This window comes from Ascidia mentula, chromosome 6 (genome assembly GCF_947561715.1).
Source record: "Ascidia mentula chromosome 6, kaAscMent1.1, whole genome shotgun sequence".
Taxonomy (NCBI): Eukaryota; Metazoa; Chordata; class Ascidiacea; order Phlebobranchia; family Ascidiidae; genus Ascidia; species Ascidia mentula.
Window position 1 is genome coordinate 1,188,827 of NC_138571.1, and position 5,337 is coordinate 1,194,163.

The following is a 5,337-nucleotide window of genomic DNA, read 5'->3' on the forward strand; positions in this document are numbered from 1 at the left end:
TAGGATAAGCCTTGTCGCCAAGAGCTTTCAAAGCATACACAAAGTCCTTAATGCTTTCCTGTGGCAACTGCCGCCGGCCAAACAACATTGCGCGTGTTTCATGGAGGCGCGAGTGGTCAGAACCTTGCTTTAGGGCGCGGCTAATTAACTCATCGTACTTCAGTTGAAAAACATTATTGTCGTTTCCCTGAACTAGCCAGCGGAGGTCATCATCAATTGATGTCAAAAAAAGATGACGTTTAACTTCCTCACTAGCTTTCACACTCTCACAGTACGATTCAAATAAGGCAACAAACTGGCCAACATCTTGTCCCGGTACAAAGCGCGGTGGCGATAAAAACAAATTAAACGACATTAAGTTCTCTGAAAGCCGTGTGACCCCTTATAAGCGATAGCAGAGTCCTGGCGTGCTCGCCAAATGTAACCGAAATTAGCTTCTCTCTAAACCGGCTAACGCCCAGGTTACTCCGCACTAACGGCCTATCGCCAAGACCTGGAGTCACACGACCAAGGTGGCTAGTTTTGTAATAAAATGGAAGCGCTAATAGGTATAAAAGCGTAAAATGGTAAAAGTACGGATAAAACAACGGTTGTTTTTTTATACAAAAAGGACTTTCCACTGCACATATAGCGTTCACAACAATTACTTCTCGCCACAATAAAAACAGTGCTTTCTACTCGCCACCACCAGAGAACTGCCTGGCTTTTCGCTTATTCTTTTCGCCGCCAGCACTTACACCAATTATCACTGTCCACGTTTGCCACGCAAGCGTGACTGCTCGGGCGTATAAAAACGAGTAAAATAGAAATAATTACAAATATATTATAAAAGGTGAGTGTAAGTAAACAAAGAAAAACATGTGAGTAAAAGTGAAGGTGAAGTGAAAATACAAAAAGAAATAAAGCGTGTGAAAAACAAAACGAACAAAGACGTTTACACAAATACCAATATGCGTCCTATAGGTTGTAGAATGTTTAACCACCAGTAATCTTACTGACCAGAAAATGTTAGATTGACGTTAGATTCCAAAAAGAAATAATGTTTAAACAAGTTAAATATCAGAAATGTATATTGGAAATGTAAGGAATATAACGGCCCAAAAATAAAACGGCGATAAATTGTTTATTTTTCGTTTTTGTTTACTTCTGTCAATAAAGCTATTGTAGTTTATAGAATGTTTAGCAACATATTAGCTTTAGTTTTCTTGTTCAAATAATTAAACTCCACGTATTTTTCAAGTTGTTGTGTATTGTAAAAATGGCCTCCATAGAATCTATTCATAAAATATAGAAAGCGAATTTCGAAAAAATCCCCAAAATCAAAAACGCAATAAACGTACGGAATAAAGCTTTGGTTTTTATCTAACAAACTTTATCAATAATCAAAAGAAATATGCTGATTATAATTGATGAAATTGCAATTTACGAAAACTTTCAAAATATTCAGAATCACATTGACTTTGTCGGCACGCAATATGACGATGTTCTGGTTAGCAAAATTACAATATAAAATAACCGTGTGTCAAACACATTTATTGTAAATCTATTTGAATAACTGAGGATGGTTTTTGGAGAAACATATATTCTTTACAATAAATGTAACATTTTTATTTGAATTATTTTGAACAAGCCTGCTTTCTATTTTGAAGTGAAGAATATTTTATTTGAATGTCAGCATGCCTTCGCTAACAATAAACAAGTGTTAGAAAATGTTGCTTGTTTTGATCACACCATAACAAATGTTGCTCATGTTTTGCATCATCTACCGTTTAGCTATAAAAATTGCTTTATATGATATTGTGGCGAAAATGACACACGGTAATAATGCTTATCTTTATACGTTGTTTGATTATTTGCGTTGTTTACTTAAAGCACTCCCTATTACACATATGTGCACAACACATCGCAGTATGCTTTTGTTTTTCTTTTGTTTCTTGCACTCACGTTTTATCAAATTTCCTTTTGTGTGTATTTCCGCACTATAGTCGTTTTCCATGTTTGCCACATTCCGTAACGCTCCATTGGTTCACGTGCAAGTCGTTGATTGGTTAATTGGCCGGTGCAAGGAGTGCTGTGTGTATGACAAGCAGTTGTATCAAAGGGTTAATTGGCGTTCACTGGTATTGTATGTACGTTTTGTCGTCGTTTTTAGTTCGTTTATTAAAGAGACGACCATTTAGTGAAACCAGTGTGAGGTATTTTGGCTTTGGTGGTGAGCCGTTATTGCAGGGTCCAGGCCTTTTCTGAATTAGGGAGGCAGCGTTTGGTCGCCGAAATAATTCCGTGACGATATTGTAAATAACTCGAAGTGTTTCTGAGATATTTAACAGTGTCTCGATGGCCTGAGCGGTTATTGAGTCTCTTTGATGGTTAAACCTGCTTCTGCCCCGTTCTATAAAGCACCCAGAACCAAGATCTCTTCCCGAATAATTGTATTCATTTCTGTTATCTTCTTCATTACGACGGTACATTACAACTTTCAATACAACGTTGATAGGATGCCAGCAAATAGAACGGCGAAGACTAGATTTGACTTGACTGAATTTACTGGTAAAAACTGGGCTCTTTAACGCTCTCCATTATGAGAGCTGAAGTAATATAATACAAGAACATAGGTGTGATGTGACATAAGCATAGGAGAACATTTTATGTGGTAAACAGGATGTTGAATGAATCACTTTACTCGAGAATATTCGATGGCTCAATCATTTGGGTCACATTGTGGGATTATGCAGTACATGTGCAAAGCAGCGCGCAAAACACTACGCAATACAAGCACTGGTTTCTGTGACGTATGTTACACACGCAAAACATTACGCAATACAAACACTGCTTTCTGTGACGTATGTTACAATATAATGCTTTCAGTGATACATTGTATTATTTTATTCTGCTGTATATTTGTATAAAATATGTGCTTTTGTTTCTTTTGGAGGTTCTCCTCAATGTTGTGCCCATACGTTTTTCTGTATTTATTCAGCGCTCGTTGCGAAAAATCAGCAGCATTGTTCAGAAAAATTTAAAAACAAACACAATAAACTCAACAACATGAATGAATTCAGTTTGCCAAAACAATCCACTTCAGTGTTAAAAGTAGTCATAAACATAATGATCATAATACCCGCCACCGAACCAGTAACTTCTCATTTTATTTCTCGTATTGCTTGTTCATTTGTGTTTTAGTCAATTGCACAAAATAAAAAGGTTTCATTTGGTGTAATTGTTCCTCTGTAGATGCAGGCAAATGTTTTTGACCAGGGTCTTGTGAATGTGGTAATTGCAGGAGTTGTGCAAAACCAGACAAACATACTTTAGGTAATAAACAGCACAGTTCTCGCGTTTTTGAATGCCATACAAAACAAAGTGTTCATTAACAAAGGAAGATCATATGCTAATTATCAGTATTTCTGGCAGCTTCAGTATCAATTTGTTTATACTCTTTTTTTTTGTGGTTTTGGGCTATATAAATCAGGTAGTTACTTGGTGGTGGGTGCTGCAGAAAATCATGGTGAAAATGGAGCACAAAATTCAGGCTGTATTTTTGGAAAAATAAATCGTTTAAGTTGCCGATTATTCGTGATTTTATGAAAGATCCATCCCAGATCAACAAATTTTGATTAAAATTTGTCTCCGGAAATGCTTTAGCCACCGCTCTGCGGGCATTTGCACCCAAGGTTAGTCAATATTTTTTGAGTAAAAAGCAACAAAAAATATATCTTGATTTTGCAGCAAAATGAATCCAACTGCCCACTCATTTGCATTTTTGTGTAAGTGCCAACTCTACTCTATGCAATGGCATCAAAGTTAGTTGCTAAAATTTTGTTTAAGAGGCATGAAAGCTTGAAGAAGACTCTATAAAAACCCTGCTTTGTGTTCTCGAATATGGCTAATATTTTTTTCGCTAGATGACGCTCATGAGTAGAAACGATTCGCATCAGATGTCGGTGTTTGACGCCAACCACATTGTCCCACTGTGCAGTGAACTTTCACCTAAATCTCCTTCCCTTCTTCCCTCCAGACACAGTAGGTGATTTCCCTTGTTGATAGTAAACGCCTTCTTGTTTAACCTTAGGCGCTAGATGTCGCTCATGAGTAGAAACCGTTCGCATCGGATGTCGGTGTTTGACGCCAACTACATCGTCCCACGGTGCGGTGAACTTTCACCTAAATCTCAACTTTAGCTCTAGATTCAGGTGATTCCCCACCGCCAAGCAGTGTGATGGAAATCGTCATCATTACACTTTTGTCACGTGGTATCACACTATAGATGACCAATATATTAAGTGTTCACTTTGGATGTCATATGTAATAAGTACAATGGCGACTCTGTGTCAATTCTGATACTATGGTTCCGGGGTCGATACTATTGTTCCGGGGTCGATACTTCAAAACGCTTGGAACGATCAGAAATATAAATACAGCCCTTACACAAATATTGCAAGCCCGGTTTTTATCAGCCATAGAAATAGGAAAGTCATATTATCCCTAAAATAAAAGATTTTGCACAAAAACGGATGTTACGAGTGTTTAGATCCAATTTCATACAATGTGACCGTTTGATATGATCGAATGATTTATAAAATGAAGTTCACCGTGAGTCAACATTCAGTCAGGATTCGGCCGAACATTGGCTGCCAGTATTCTGTTTAGTATCCGGATACTTGCTGTGTTGTTAAATCCTTTATATTTTATCGTTTCACGGTTTTCATTCCGGCGAATTCGTTCAGATTCTGTCTTGTGTTTTCCACTCGATGGAGGTTCGCGACTTTTCGGTTCGAGTTACTCCAGACACGATTGTTCCTTTTGACAGGAATTTTCGACAAACAACAACTCTCGCTCGCGTTTCTGTAGCGACGTTCTGTTGAACAAAAGATGAGGAGCGACGTTTGTTTCGTCATTAGGCCGATCTGTTGTTTGTTCTGATATCAGGTTTAGTTTCCCGGCCAAGAAATGTTTTCCACCAGGAAGGCAGACAAGCTTTCGCCGACTGTTTGAGTTGTATAATATTTGGAATGTTACTTTTTAAAAAAGTTGTTAATTTTAGTTTCTTTGATTTCTGAGAAATAAAACCGAATTGTCAAAATAATGAAATTGGATCAACTTTCGTTTGCGGCGTCTACAGCATTCCACTCCGCTTTTATATGTTCTCTCGCCTTCCTTTTAATCATCCAGACAGAGAAAGTGTTGATGCTTTAATGTCCAAATATTATATTATGATGTATTTCGTGTTGCACAACGTCGGTTCGTTGCTGAAAACATAGTTGCAAGATTGTCACAAAATAAGTCGATTGTGTCAAGTTATCTCTGCGTATCAAATAAACCTTTTCAACTTCTTTC